The 16,608-nt window shown below is 42.7% G+C and overlaps 1 pseudogene; it reads right to left on the bottom strand.

Moving 5' to 3' along the window:
* Positions 1 to 6,651, bottom strand: part of LOC117509040 — a 53,604-nt pseudogene extending 46,953 nt beyond the window's left edge.
* Between the last annotated feature and the right edge of the window lie 9,957 nt (positions 6,652 to 16,608).

Here is a 16,608-nt window from a genome sequence, read left to right as displayed (position 1 = left end):
AATCACACACTCGTGCAGCTCCTGTTTAAGCACTTATCTGGAAAGAGTGAGAGGCAAAGACATCGGCACTCTCACAAACCACCAATCAGCTGACAAGGCTCCACAGGACAACGGCTGCTAACAGAGCACACGTAAGTTATAATTCCTTTAGTACGGCAGAGAATATTGCCTCCTTAGAAGAACGATATCTCGGCGACGTGGTGGAGGTGTCATCCTGCTTTTATCCGGGATGAAGTGCAGATGATCGGTGACAGCTGTCACAGTTGATGAGTGACAGCTGTCACCTCGGCTGTTCCTGTGAGGCGGCAGCACACTCTAGTGCCTGAAGCCCGCACTTCAGGCAGGGCGCCCTCTGGTGGTGGGCCAGCAGTACCTCCTCTTCTGGCAGCCCACACAACACTTACCTCTCTTTACACCTCCGTCCATGACTGGAGTAACCTTGAGCAAAGCAACTAACCCAACATTGCTCCAGCTATACATTTAAATTGAATTTATCGAGGATGGATATTTAACACGAAGTATTGCAATGACCCTGTCTGCTAGTGTTGTGACATTCATGAATGAATCGATTCCCGTTTGTCTGTCTGTTATTGTGTCCACCCATGCAGTCTTTTAATAAGTTCTCTGCAACTGTGCAGTAGTTTAGCTCTAACGATGCGTCCTGCCACGTTGCTAAAACCTGCCTAGTGCCTAAAGAGCAGAAGAAGTCTAATGCTTTTAAGAAGGGTTTCCATTCATGAAAGGGATTTTGCTTAGTTTTTAAAGCTTGACAGAGACCCTGCACTTACATTCCTGACTGTGAAGAATGAACGAATATCTCGTTTCTTGGGGGGGGGGGGTCATCCATTACCAAATATCACCGAAGTCTAGCTCAAGAGAGAGATAGGGGCGGGGTGGACGGGGGTCGATGGGCGGTCCGGCCACTGTGGGAAGTGTGCTGCTTGGAGTGACAACTGGGATAGCCAACCAAGTTAGCGAGAAACGGGTAGCTAATCAGACAAGGATATCTACGTTAAAGAGGGGGGCTTCGAGCAGTGGCATACATTTAACCCTTTATGTGCCATAATAATGGAGGACAGCGGTTTTATTGGTCGTGATTACACAGTAGGGGGCTGAGTATTGGTAGGGACGTGACCCTAGCGTCCCTACCCAAAATTACGCCCTAGCCCACAGAACATCTTGTCGGTGGATGCTGCAACTTCAAAGGGAGTGAGGTTCAACTTCGAGAGAAACAACAACAAAATGTTTCTTCCTGACGGTACAACATGTCAAATGAAGGTAAAAGACAGACTGTATTATCTAGATGTGGCAACAGAAGATGATGTAAATGGTGAGGACATTTGCAATGTTACTTTGATCTAAAAACTTGGCATGAGATAATGGGTCATTGCAAATACGATGATCTTGTGAAACTTGAAAATGTTGTAAATGGTATGAAAATCAAAAACAAAACAGTCAAACCTGAGCAATGTGAAATTTGTCTACAAGGTAAATTTTGTCAAAGCAGAAATAAGCAAAGTGATGAAAGAGCTAAAGAACCCTTAGAACTGGTACACACTGACCTGGGTGGGTCTATTGCCCCAGAGTCATTAGAGGGATACAAATATGCAATCACTTTCACAGATGATTTTTCTGCTGCTGTTTATGTGTATTTCCTCAGAAACAAGAACAAAGCTGTTGAGGCAACTAAGCAGTTTTTGGCAGACACAGTCCCTTATGGTAAAGTAAAACATCTAAGGTCAGACAATTGGACGGAGTTTGTGTCAGAAGAGTATCAGTCATTATTGAGGGATAATGCTATAAAACATGAGAGAACAGCACCTTACTCCCCCCATCAAAATGGGACAGCAGAGAGGAACTGGCGCACACTATTTGAAATGGTGCGCTGCATGCTTATTGAGTCAGGTTTACCTAAAGAACTATGGCCTTATGCAGCCAGAGCTGCCACTGTCATAAGGAACAGATGTTACTGCAAGAGGACAGGGGAAACCCCCTTTTATCTTTTCACTGGAAAGAGGCCAGATTTAACAAAAATGAGAAAGTTTGGGTCAGAGTGCATGGTGTATGAACAAAATAAGAAAAAGCTTGATCCAAAATCAAAAAGGGGAATCTTTGTTGGTTTTGATTTGGTACTCACCTGCTCATATGGTTTATTTTCCAGAGATAAGGAAAGTGCAGAAGCACAGACTCGTGCACTTCATTACAAAGAGCGTGACTGAAAGCCACACACAGACCGACTCGAGTCAACCAGAGGACCACTACGTAGAATGGGTAATCACACCATGTCAAACTAGTCAGCCATTGTATGAACAAGCAGATCAGAAGAACTCCGATTCAGACAGTGATGCTGACCAGACTGAAACACAGACACCACATACAACAGGCAGGGTCAGAATGAAACCAAAATACCTGCAGGATTATGAATGTGCAGTACAGGACAGTGAGTTAACCGTAGACTACTGTTACAGAGCTACAGTTGGGCTTCCACAGACTTATAAGGAGGCTATGACATCCCCAACATCAGAAAAGTGGAAGAGGGCAATGAAAGAGGAAATGATCTCATTTAAAGAAAACCACACCTTCTCACTTGTACCATTACCAGAGGGTAGACAGACAGTGGGGGGAAGGTGGGTGTATGCTCTTAAAGAGGATGAAAAAGGGAATGAGACATACAAAGCCCGGTATGTGGCGAAGGGATATAGTCAGGTAGAAGGACTTGACTATTCTGAAATGTTCACTACGAGTACTAATGCAGCTAGCCGCACAGCACGACCTCACACTAGACCAAATGGACGTTAAAGCTGCATACTTGCATGCATCTATCGACTGTGAAATATACATGGACCAACCCGAAGGTTTTGAGGTTAAATCGGAGGGTAATGTTCAGCTTGTCTGCAAGTTAAATAAATCCATCTATGGTCTTAAACAATCCGGTCGGAACTGAAACATGATGCTACATGATTTTCTGGTCAAGAATGAGTTTGTACAGAGTCAAGCTGATCATTGTATTTACACAAATTGTCTGATGAAGAAAAGATAATTTTGTTAGTATGGTTAGATGATATAGTTGTGGCTGCAAGTAATGAGTTGTGTCTAAATGGGGTCAAAGACAAATCAAATCAAAATCAAATCAGTTTCATTTATATAGCGCCAAATCACAACAAACAGTTGCCCCAAGGCACTTCATATTGTAAGGCAAAAGCCATACAATAATTACGGAAAAACCCCAACGGTCAAAACGACCCCCTGTGAGCAAGCACTTGGCAACAGTGGGAAGGAAAAACTCCCTTTTAACAGGAAGAAACCTCCAGCAGAACCAGGCTCAGGGAGGGGCAGTCTTCTGCTGGGACTGGTTGGGGCTGAGGGAGAGAACCAGGAAAAAGACATGCTGTGGAGGGGAGCAGAGATCAATCACTAATGATTAAATGCAGAGTGGTACATACAGAGCAAAAAGAGAAAGAAACACTCAGTGCATCATGGGACCCCCCCCAGCAGTCTAAGTCTATAGCAGCATAACTAAGGGATGGTTCAGGGTCACCTGATCCAACCCTAACTATGAGCTTTAGCAAAAAGGAAAGTTTTAAGCCTAATCTTAAAAGTAGAGAGGGTGTCTGTCTCCCTGATCCGAATTGGGAGCTGGTTCCACAGGAGAGGAGCCTGAAAGCTGAAGGCTCTGCCTCCCATTCTACTCTTACAAACCCTAGGAACTACAAGTAAGCCTGCAGTCTGAGAGTGAAGCGCTCTATTGGGGTGATATGGTACTACGAGGTCCCTAAGATAAGATGGGACCTGATTATTCAAAACCTTATAAGTAAGAAGAAGAATTTTCATCTGTGTAACAATGAAAATGTAAGCAATGCTGTCTAATAATACTGCCTAAGGGAAGCATGTATAAAGTGAATAAAATTGGTCCTAGCACAGAACCTTGTGGAACTCCGTAATTAACCTTAGTCTGTGAAGAAGATTCACCATTTACATGAACAAATTGTAATCTATTAGATAAATATGATTCAAACCACCGCAGCGCAGTGCCTTTAATACCTATGGCATGCTCTAATCTCTGTAATAAAATTTTATGGTTAACAGTATCAAAAGCAGCACTGAGGTGTAACAGAACAAGCACAGAGATGAGTCCACTGTCTGAGGCCATAAGAAGATCATTTGTAACCTTCACTAATGCTGTTTCTGTACTATGATGAATTCTAAACCCTGACTGAAACTCTTCAAATAGACCATTCCTCTGCAGATGATCAGTTAGCTGTTTTACAACTACCCTTTCAAGACTTTTTGAGAGAAAAGGAAGGTTTGAGATTGGCCTATAATTAGCTAAGATAGCTGGGTCAAGTGATGAACAATCGGAGAGAAAGAGTCTAACCAAATACCGGCATCACTGAAAGCAGCCAAAGAGAACGATATGTCTTTGGGATGGTTATGAGTAATTTTTTCTCTAATAGTTAAAATTTTATTAGCAAAGAAAGTCATGAAGTCATTACTAGTTAAAGTTAAAGGAATACTCTGCTCAATAGAGCTCTGACTCTTTGTCAGCCTGGCTACAGTGCTGAAAAGAAACCTGGGGTTGTTCTTATTTTCTTCAATTAGTGATGAGTAGTAAGATGTCCTAGCTTTACGGAGGGCTTTTTTATAGAGCAACAGACTCTTTTTCCAGGCTAAGTGAAGATCTTCTAAATTAGTGAGACGCCATTTCCTCTCAAATTTACGGGTTATCTGCTTTAAGCTGCGAGTTTCTGAGTTATACCACGGAGTCAGGCACTTCTGATTTAAGGCTCTCTTTTTCAGAGGAGCTACAGCATCCAAAGTTGTCCTCAATGAGGATATAAAACTATTGACGAGATAATCTATCTCACTCACAGAGTTTAGGTAGCTACTCTGCCCTGTGTTGGTATATGACATTGGAGAACTAAAAATCAAGTTTAAAATGAAAGACCTCGGAAATCTCACACATTTTATTGGGATCGGTTTCACACAAAATGAGGGTATTGTCAAAATGACTCAGTCCAGATACATAAAGAAAATACTGGAAAGGTTTGGTATGCCTGAGTGTAAAGCCAGAGCAACACCTAATGAAATCAAATGTGATCTATCTCCAGAAGGGGGCGAAACTGATCAAAGAAAATACAGAGAAATGCTGGGCAGCCTCATCTACATCATGACCTGTACTAGACCTGACATAAGTTGGATTGTGAGCAAACTGTCACAGTACATGTCAAATCCCAAAGAGAAACACATGACTGCTTTAAAACGTATTCAGGTACTTACAAGGAACTAAAGACTATGAGTTGTGTTATAACAAGTGTGACACTAAACTAATGCTGATGGGATACTCTGATGCAGATTGGGCCAATGATACTGAGGACAGAAAGAGCACTACAGGATATTGTTTTAGCCTAAACAAGGACGGTGCTATTGTTTCATGGAAAACAAAGAAGCAGCAAACAGTTGCACTGTCAACATGTGAGGCAGAGTATGTTGCTCTCGCCACTACTGTTCAGGAAACACTCTACCTAACTCAACTACTTATGGACATGGACCAAAGCTTTGATCAAACAGCTAAGGTGTTTGAAGACAACCAGGGAACCATTCGCTTGGCCAAAAACCCTGTAAACCGCCAGAGGAGCAAACATGTGGACATTAAATACCACTTTATCAGATCAAATGTTTTGCAGGGCAAAGTGGAACTGGTTTACTGTCCTACTAATGATATGGTCGCAGATGTGTTCACAAAATCTGCCTCAAGGGCCAAATTTGAAAAGTTTTGTTCTTTTATTTTTGGAAACTAAATGTTATGGTAATTTTAAGTGGCATCATTGAATGGGGGTGTTGAGAACAATGAATGCCACAAAATGTGTTAAAATGAATGAGTTATGTCTGCACTATTTTATTGTGCGTAAGGTTACATGCTGTTTCGCAGAGTGATTAAATAAAGGCGGAGCCTCCCTGCACACGAGAGACTAGTCTGGTGCAGGGCAGTGTGGTTACCAACACCAAAAGTAATATGCTTCTCGTCATGCTTCATGTACTTGTGGTTTAAGTGATACATCTGAAAAGATGTCAACTTCACAGACTGAACGAGAAGAAGGTTCAGGTGCTCGTGAGAGACCCGCTGCTGAAGAATCAACACGTTTTAAAATTTTCTTTATGACGAGTTTACGCTTTGGCACTCCAGATTGCATGCCAGTGCAGGCATGAAAATCATGCACGTTTCATGGTGCCTTAATGAAAACAACAGTGTGGGGCTTATTGGAGCACAAATAACAGGATCAGTCACACAAACCTACAACTCTGAGCATTACTGTGTGAAGATGCTGTTTGTTTAGCTGCTGTGACTCCAACTCTCACCTTTAGCAGAGATCTGAATGGAGCCCGTTTGTCGAGCTGGAGCAGGTTTCCGATGACAGGCAGGCCAGCAGGTCCCGGGGGTAAAGGTCGGCGTGCACGGCTCTTCCCGCTGAGCAGCCACAGCGAAATTAAGACCAATGCTGCTACAATCAGAGTGCCACCCAACTCCATTGTGCTTCCTCCCAGAACAACCTTTCTGCTGTTTCACTGCAGAACGCTCAGTTGTACAAACATCTGCTGTTTGATTAGGAACAACGTTTGTCCTGCTTGAGCAAGGAATGAAATGGTTACAAACCACAACTCCAGTTCGGTGAGTATGAGTAATATGATCATCATTTCCTGTTTTCTTGTGTTTTGGTTTGGAGTGTGTTCCAGTCTGCAGTGACACTTTTGTTTTTCCTCCTTTCTGTCATGTCCTCTTTGTACAGAAGCGTATTGCATTCACTTTATAAATTTATTTTTTGGTTTGTTTTTCAGAGTAATTATTTGTGTTTTTCTGAGTAATTTATTTTTTGTCTGTTTTTCGGGAATAATTATTTGTGTTTTTCTGAGTAATTTATTTTTTTGTATGTTTTTCGGAATAATTATTTGTGTTTTCTGAGTAATTTATTTTTTTTGGTTTGTTTTCTGAGTAATTTATTATATATATTTTTTTATTTTTTGACAATTTTTTTTTCAGGGTTTTTTTTTTTTTTTACTAGAGTCACCACGTTTCCAGCCTGCATCATCCTGTGTACATGGAGCATACCGTATCTGTCCAACTGATCCTGGAGGAAAAACTGCTATGTATAGCAGATCTGAATGGGCTTTCCTTCTCAACAACCGCAAAGTTCTCAGGTGCCTGCGTAAAGTCGACAAAGTAATGATAATACCATCTATGACTTAATGACAGCACAATCTCCCAGTGTCTTAAACCCAGATCAAAGTAAAACTTGATTAAACTGAACAATGTCATGTATAACTGGGATCCAAAATGCAAAACAGGTACTTTGCACAATTTCTCCAATCACAGCCACAGAAGCCTATAACTTCTTCTGGGTTGTCTGCATGTCTTGGTGGCTTTCCTCACTCTTCTTTTTGTACAGTCACTCAGTTTTTGAGAACTGTCAGCTCCACACAGATTTATCATAGAGTGACATAATTTTTGTACTTCTTCAGAACTGACTTGTCTGAAGAAAACAGGCAATTAAACTGATTATTTACAGATATTATACCAAAGGGATTGATTACTTATGCAACCCATCATCTTGGCTTTTATATTTTTAATTAATTTATATCAAGTTGTAGAGATTTACTTTCAGTTTGAGTCTAAGAAAGATAATTTTAGAATTTTTTTATATTGTAAAGCCTGATTTACTTTTTGTAATTGAAATGCCATAAACAAATTAAAATGTGTGAAATACCAAAGGGCTGAATACTTTTGCAAGCCACTGTAACTGACTTAAGGTCTTCCCTCTCTCCGTTGAGTTACTATTGGAAGTTCATATCAAATTTGTCTACATTGATAGCATGGGAACCATCACCTTATCAAGGTTGGAGAGGTTTGAGTGCCGCTATGAACCTGAGAGCTTTGTTCGCTGGAGCCTTTCGTGCTCCTGGTAGGGTTTCACACGGCAAATTGGTCTCAGGCGAGGGGTCAAACAAAGAATGGTTCACAAGACACCATGAAAAAACAAGGTAGAGGAAATGTGGTCCGGCCTGGAGGAAGCCTGGGGCTCCCATCTGGACCCATGCCTGGATGGAGGGCCCATCAGCAAGCGCCTGGTGGCCGGGCTTGCCATGAAGCCCAGTCGGGCACAGTCTGAAAAAGAAACGTAGACCTTCCATCCACTCACAGGAGGAACCGTTGGTGTCGGGTGCACTGTCCCATGAGTGGCAGTAAAAGTCGAGGGCCTCAGCGGACCAGACCCGGGTGGCAGGTGCTATCTCTGGGGGTGTGGAACGTCACCTCACTGTGGGGGAAGGAGTCGGATCTTGTGTGGGAGGTGGAGTGATACCAGTTAGATCTGGTGGGCCTCACCTCCATGCACAGCCTCGGCTCTGGAACTACTCTCCTTGATAGGGGTTGGACTTTATTCTTCTCTGGAGTTGCCCAGGATGTGAGGCGCTGGGCGGGTGTGGGGATACTCACGAGTCCCTGGCTGAGCGCCGCCACATTGGAGTTTACCCCGATTGATGAGAGGGTCGCCTCCCTGTGCCTTTGGGTGGCAGGGGGAGGGGAAAACTCTGACTGTTGTTTGTGCATATGTAATGAACAGCAGTTTGGAGAATTTGGCCTTCTTGGAGTTCGTGACTGGAGTCCTGTATGGGGCTCCTGTGGGGGACTCCATTGTTCTGCTGGCAGACTTCAACGCACATGTGGGCAATGACAGAGACGCCTGGAGAGGTGTGATTGGGAGGAAAGGCCTCCCTGATCTAAACCAGAATGGTTGTTTGTTATGGGACTTCTATGCTAGTCATGGACTGTCCATTGTGAACACCATGTTTGAAGATAAGGATGCTCATAAGTGTACATGGTACCAGAGCACCGTAGGCCAAAGATCGATGATCGATGATTGATTTTGTGATTGTATCATCTTATCTGAGGCTGCATGTTCTGGACACTCGGGTGAAGAGAGAGGCAGAGCTGTCAACTGATCACCATCTGGTGGTGAGTTGGAGCAGAGGGTGAGGCAGAACTTTGGACAGACCTATTGAGCCCAAATGGATAGTACGGGTGAACTGGGAATGTCTGGAGGAGCCCACTGTCCGACAGATCTTCAACTCACACCTTCGGCGGAGCTTTTTTAGCATTCCTGTGGAGGTTGGGGGCATTGAACCAGAATGGGCAATGTTCAAATCTTCCATTGCTAAAGCTGCAGTGGGGAGCTGTGGCTTGAAGGTTTTAGGTGCCTCAAGGGGCGGTAACCCTAGAACACCGTGGTGGACACCAGTGATCAGGGAAGCCATCCGACTGAAGAAGAAGTCCTTCCGGGATATGTTATCTCTGAGGACGCCGGAGGTAACTGCAAGGTACCGACATGCTCAAAGGGTGGCAGGCTTTGCTGTGGGGAGGCAAAGCAACGGGCGTGGGAGGAGTTTGGAGCAACCATGGAGAAGGAATTTCAGTTGGCACCAAGGTGCTTCTGATGGACCGTGAGGCACCCCAGGAGGGAAAACTGGGAACCATCCAATCTTTCTACAATAAGGATTGGACTCTGTTGACCTCACCTGGGGATGTAATCTGCCGCTGGAAGGAACACTTTGATGAACTCCTGCATCAGACCGGAATGTCTGAGCTGATGGAGGATTTTCATCAATTTCCCTGGTGGAAGTCACTGAGGTAGTCAAACAGCTCCGCAGTGGCAAGGCCCTGGGAGTTGATGAGATCCATCCAGAAATGCTGAAGGGTCTGGTTGTGGAGGGACTGTCTTGGAAGAGACGTAAATTCAACATTGCATTGAGGTCTGGGACAATGCCTAAGGAGTGGCAAACTGTGGTGGTGGTGCCCATATTTAAAAAAGGGAACCAGAGAGTGTGTGCCAATTACAGAGCCATCACACTACTCAGCCTCCCTGGTAAAGTCTACTCCAAGGTGCTGGAAATTAGTGTTTGGCCAATAGTTGAACCTCTGACTGAAGAGGAACAAACAGGTTCTGTCCTGGTTGTGGAACAACCGAACAGCTCTTCACTCTCACAAGGATCCTGGAAGGTGCCTTGGAGTATGCCCATCCAGTCTACATGTGTTTTGTGGACTTGGAGAAGGTGTATGATCGGGTACCCCTGGAGATACTGTGGGAGGTGCTGATGAAGGTCAGCTCCTCTAAATCTGAGCCCATGATTTTCCACAGAAAACCGATGGATTGCCTACTCTGGGTAGGGAATGCTGCCTTGCCCCAAGTGAAGGAGTTCAAGTTCCTCGGGGTGTTGTTCATGAGTGAGCGGACAATGGAGCGTGAGATTGGCCAGAGAATCAGCACAACAGGGGAGGTGTTGCATTCGCGCTACCATACTGTTGTGACAAAAACGGAGCCGAGTCAAAAGACAAAGCTCTCGATCTATACTGGTCAATCTTTGTTCCTACTCTCACCTATGGTCATGAGGGTTGGGTCATGACCGACAGAACTAGATCGTGGGTACAAGCGGCCAAAATGGGCTTCCTCAGGAGGGTGGCTGATGTCTCTCTTAGAGATAGGGTGAGAAGCTCAGTCATCCCCTCAGACCCTCGGGAAGACCAAGGACTAGGTGGAGAGATTATATCTCCACAATGACCTGGGAACGCCTCGGGATCCCACAGTCAGAGGTGGTAGATGTGGCCCAGGAAAGGGAAGTCTGGGGTCCCCTGCAGGAGCTGTTGCCCCCACGCAGATGCATTATCTAGACTGCCAATTGCAGATGAAAAATTTCCAAGGTCAAATCCAGTGTTTCAAGCTTCTTATCTAGACAGTCTGTCTATCACAGTTTAGCAGATTGCACATGAAACCGAGAGAGATCCCACACTGGCGAAAGTGAGAGAGTATGTTTTGTCAGGTTGGTCAAAACGTGTTTGATGAGGCTGTTCACCCATATGTGAGACAACAATTTGATCTGACTATGGAAGATGATTGTTTACTTTGGGGATTCAGATTAATCAGTCCACAGACACATTTCTGAAGCTGAATGCTATTAAGCACATCAAAATTCCAACCTGGTCTCATGGCAAGTTGTGATTTAGCAGCACGAAATATACACTAATCTATTGTTTTGTGATATTGGGACGAAAAGCTCCTCATTTTCATCACAGCTGCACAAATTCATTCTAATTCATTCCGTGATGGCTGCACGAGTAAGATTAGATTATGGTTAAGGTTAGGGTCGGGGGTAGGAGTAGGGTTAGTAATAGTGAGTTTAAAAAAACCCTGTCACAAAAATTTGACTTATTTCGTCACAGAAGCACGAAAAATAAACAACAACAACAACAACAAAAAAGTGAGACTGGGCTGCAAAATTCCGTCCTACCAGTGGCCTCAAATGGATTGATAGAGAAGCTGGTGCAAAATCTTATAAGGTCCTTAGCCAAAAGTAGAGCACTTGGTGGTATGTCTTTGCAACACTGTATTACAATGAGTCAAAGGATACGGCAGGTCCTCGGGATGATGTTCCTCAGGATTTGGTGGAAATGGACCAAGCTGTGGAAAATCCTGTGGGTACACAACGTGTGGAGCATCCAAGGAGAAAAATGCATCCTCTACAACATCTGGACTTATAGCAGAGATGTAAATATAACAATGCATGTTAAAAGAAACTGCAGAAGTAATTCTGTAACAAGAAAAGAAACAAGTGCACTTAAAGTCTACAGAGGAGGACTGTGGTATTCTGGAACATTCTGAAGGAAGAGGAGGAAGAGGAAGACAACAAGTTATAGTAAATGATGAAATTCGGGCCACAATCATTGACCATGTTCTGGTTCATGGGATGTCAATGAGAGAAGCAGGACTTTGAGTCCAACCTAACCTCAGCCGTTTCTCTGTGGCTTCAATAATCCAGACATTCAGACAACAGAACAGGTATAGTGTAAATGTTCAATACTGTATACAGTACACAGTTACAGCAGATTTTGTAGACCACTGTGACAAAGCATATATTGTATATTCACTTGTGTAGAATTGCAAGGATGCCAGGGGGAGGTGGAAGAACCCCTATGTTCTCCCAGCAGCAGGAGACCCTGATAGTTGACAGTCATTCAAAACAACACCATTAGACTACACGAAATACAACAGCGAGTGATTGAAGACAATGTCAATTTTGAAGGAGGAGGAATGGGAGGCAGAGCCTTCAGCTTTCAGGCTCCTCTCCTGTGGAACCAGCTCCCAATTCAGATCAGGGAGACAGACACCCTCTCTACTTTTAAGATTAGGCTTAAAACTTTCCTTTTTGCTAAAGCTTATAGTTAGGGCTGGATCAGGTGACCCTGAACCATCCCTTAGTTATGCTGCTATAGACGTAGACTGCTGGGGGGTTCCCATGATGCACTGTTTCTTTCTCTTTTTGCTCTGTATGCACCACTCTGCATTTAATCATTAGTGATTGATCTCTGCTCCCCTCCACAGCATGTCTTTTTCTTGGTTCTCTCCCTCAGCCCCAACCAGTCCCAGCAGAAGACTGCCCCTCCCTGAGCCTGGTTCTGCTGGAGGTTTCTTCCTGTTAAAAGGGAGTTTTTCCTTCCCACTGTAGCCAAGTGCTTGCTCACAGGGGGTCGTTTTGACCGTTGGGGTTTTACATAATTATTGTATGGCCTTGCCTTACAATATAAAGCGCCTTGGGGCAACTGTTTGTTGTGATTTGGCGCTATATAAAAAAATTGATTGATTGATTGATTGATTGAAGGAATCAACACCGTAAGCCTCTCCACCATTGACCGTGTCCTGAAATGCAACAGAGTGCGCATGAAACAAATGTACAGAGTACCCTTTGAGCGCAACTCTAACAGAGTGAAAGAGCTCAGATATGAGTATGTCCAAGTAAGTACACATTCAGATACAGTACAAGTACTGCATATTGTAAACACTATCATATCTGTCTGTCTTTCTGTTCACTTACAAAACTATCTATCTATTCTTTATATAGAGAATATTTGAATTGGAGGCCAGCGAAAGGCCCCATGAATATATATTTGTGGATGAAGCAGGATTTGGCCAAGCGAAGAGGAGAAGGAGGGGCCGGAACATAATTGGTCAGCGTGCCATTGTTGATGTCCCTGGTCAGCATGGTGGCAATGTGACCATTTGTGCTGCCATAAGCAACCATGGGGTCCTGCATCAACATGTAACACTAGGGCCATACAACACTCAACACCTTCTACATTTCTAGCAGGTCTCTGGGATGTTTTGGTGGCTCAGCAGCATGAGGTGAATGACCAGTACACACATGTGATCATATGGGACAATGTAAGCTTCCATCGTGCTGCTCAAATAAGAGAATGGTTTAACATCAATGAGCAAGTCATCAATATGTACCTCCCACCATACTCGCCTTTCCTGAACCCCATAGAGGAGTTTTTTTTCAAGTTGGAGGTGGAAGGTATATGACCAGCAACCCTATATCAGAGTGGACGTCCTGCAGGCCATGGAGTTAACTTGTAGCAACATAACTGAGGAGTCATGCCAAGGCTGGATACGCCACACAAGAGCCTTCTTCTCCCGCTGCCTCAGAAGAGAGAACATCGCTTGTGATGTTGATGAAGTCTTGTGGCCTGACCCAGGCCAAAGGCATGATGAAGTTCAGTGAGCTTTTTTTTATTGTAATATTTTATTTTTTGATTGTAGATTTACCCTATTTCATTTATAGTTAGATTTCAATGAATAAAAAGACTTCAGGAGCTATATGCCCTGCCCTGTACACTGTGTCTTCCATTGTTCGATGTATTGTGTAATCATTGCTCAGCAGGATTTTCATTTTGACTTCTAAGAGAATGATTCTGAGACCATTAGTTGGTTTTGGGAAAAGTTAAAAGGTTTTCACTGGTTTGAAAATAAGTCCCCAAATCTACTTGCACTCATTGGTAAATCAGTGTAAAAAGAAATTGTGGTCAACCACAAAAATGTCCTGTTTGCATTCCTATCATCTGTTTCAAAAAAACTTTGAGCATGAGATAAACTAAAAGCATGTCTAAGGTCTAGTGTTTGAAAGCACAGCACTCAGACATACTTTACATAAGTGGGTTAGCCACACATGTATGCACACACATGGAGTAACCTACTGCTTCATGTTTAGAGGTAAACATCCTCTCTACCTTGAACAGGATCACACATACATATAAACACTGTAGTATACATATAATGAATGGTTATGAGTACAATGGTAACAATATTTGCATGAGTGTAAAGATGGACCATTCCATCTTTCAACACGTGAAAATATTCTTTCCACTGCACAAATGGAAAACATCCATTATTTGTTTTATATGACGCCTGGATAGATCATAGTTAAGGTCAACTTGCTGTGGACAGCTACCTCACACCATGAACACATTTTTAGTAAAAAGTGGTGGATTCATTCAATGGAGTGAAACGTATAGGACCAAAATGAACCCCCAATCAAATGACAAGGATCTTTTAAGGTGTTATTTACATCCATCTGGTCTAATCCATCTAATTCCATCTAGTCCAGGCCTGAACCATACTTTAATTACACTGCCACTGGCATTGGGCATCTCTGAGAATGACTTGTATGATCTACAGTACACAAAATTTTCTATTCTTTGCTGAATTCCTTTTCATGACCTACATTACAGGAGATACTACACTGCATGTAAAATAAAGCATTAATCAGAATGTACAGTGAAAGGCAAACATTATTGCATAGTGGAGTAACAATTAACTAAACCAAAGTATAACTTAACATAATGTGCACTGTATATGTAATAAAAATAATAAAGAATAGACATGAAACAGTCTCCCTCTGAGAAAATCATTTATTTGCATTTACAAAGATACCTCCATTCTGAGTAATAATCATAAAAACTGATGAGAATAATTAATTCGTAAATGACTGAAGTATATACAAAGATGAAATTTACATTACCAGTCAATATTTGGGATACACTTTGAAAGGGGATCCCAACTTTTGACTGATATTGTACACAGGCAGCACTTCATTGTATTGATAGTCAGGGTTGGGAGGGTTACTTTAAAAATGTATTCCGATACAGTTACTAGTTACCTGTTGAAAAATATAATCAGTAACGTAATCCAAGTACCATAATATTTAAGTAATGTAATTTGATTACTTTCAATTACTTCTGGATTACTCCAGTATCATATATGCTAATACAGACAAAAGAAACTAAATAAAAACAGTCTTGACTACATAGTACAGTTTATTAAGCAAAAATAAAACTGTTTCTTTTACATGGCATGCTCTGTTTTACTTCACATTATGAATTAAGAGCACCACAATATTGTTTTAAACACACTCAGTGTTCACCTGGCACAAAAAATGCCAAACAAATGAAGGATAATGAAAACTCAGGTGGTGTGCAGATGAATTTCTAATTAAAAGTGGCAGAACAATATACAAAACAAACAAAAAAAATTCTGCTACTTGTTCACTAAATATAAAATTATCTTACTTTAGTCTTTCACATAACATTCGCACCATGTTTAACATATCAGTCCACTTATTGAACTTTCAAAATAAGAACAACAGCATAATGAAAACCATTAAGTAAATACTGTCAGTAAGGAGGCGTGATCGCCATTTTAATTCCGGGCAAGTTAGTGATTTGTGTGCATAGAAGTTCAACAAACAGGTGGAATATGCGGGAAAGCTGCACATGTTGGCACAAACGAAGGAACAAGGGAGACAATATTTCCTTCCATAAGTAAGTGGTTTTGGTTCTTCTTTGTCACTGTCTGTGATATTTGGATGATAAACAGCTGTATGTTTCCTGCCGTACCTGTGTCGCCCGATGACATGGACCATTAACTCTTCACTTATGTCTAGTTGATATTTTCTACTGCTAGACCAATGTCTAGTTAAAATACTTGTCATTAGTGATTAAAATTGTTCGACAAGACTGGGATTTTTTTTTTAATTTGCACCTTAAAATAATGAGATTATAATCACCCGCACTGTGCCGCTCACAGTCACACCCACACATAGAGATGTGTACCCACATCACTGACTTCATGAATGAAACTCGGTCAGTAAAGGATAATTGTGTAAAAATATAATATGTATATAAATGTATTGTAATGGTTTTAGGAGCTGTGTTGAACAGAGCAGCAGCTGCAGCAGGACGCCTCAGCTCAGCAGCTTGAACAGCGCAGATCCGTGTAACTTTCAACACTAATATTTGGGAATGTGTGTGTGTCCGAGTAAAGCCCCGGTCACAACCCACTGTGCATTTTTTTTTTCGCCGTACGTTTTCTGCGGCTGCCACGGCCACTACATTTTTGTGAAAACGTACAGAGGCAGTAGCAAGAGGAGGGAGGGAGTACGTTCAACGCATGTCTCTAGGAGTGTAACGATAAAGAGAGTTGACAATAAAGCAGTGTGTGTGTGTGTGTGTGTGTGTGTGTGTGTGTGTGTGTTGGGGGGGTGTCGCTTTTTTTATGAGCGGGACCGGAGCGGCAGGTGTTTTTCGGCGTCGGCGATGCATGAGCATGTCCAGCCTGCAGCGGTCACTTGTACGAGTGTTTACTTGCCTCGAAAAGTTACAGCTAGTTAACAGACTGAAGCTGTGGAGTGTGTGTGTGTTGCTGACGTTTGGAAATAAAGTCCAAGTTCAAG

The sequence above is a fragment of the Thalassophryne amazonica genome, chromosome 4, assembly GCF_902500255.1.
Source record: "Thalassophryne amazonica chromosome 4, fThaAma1.1, whole genome shotgun sequence".
NCBI lineage: Eukaryota > Metazoa > Chordata > Actinopteri > Batrachoidiformes > Batrachoididae > Thalassophryne > Thalassophryne amazonica.
Note: the sequence above shows the minus strand (reverse complement) of the source record. Positions and strands in the feature narration are given on the sequence as shown.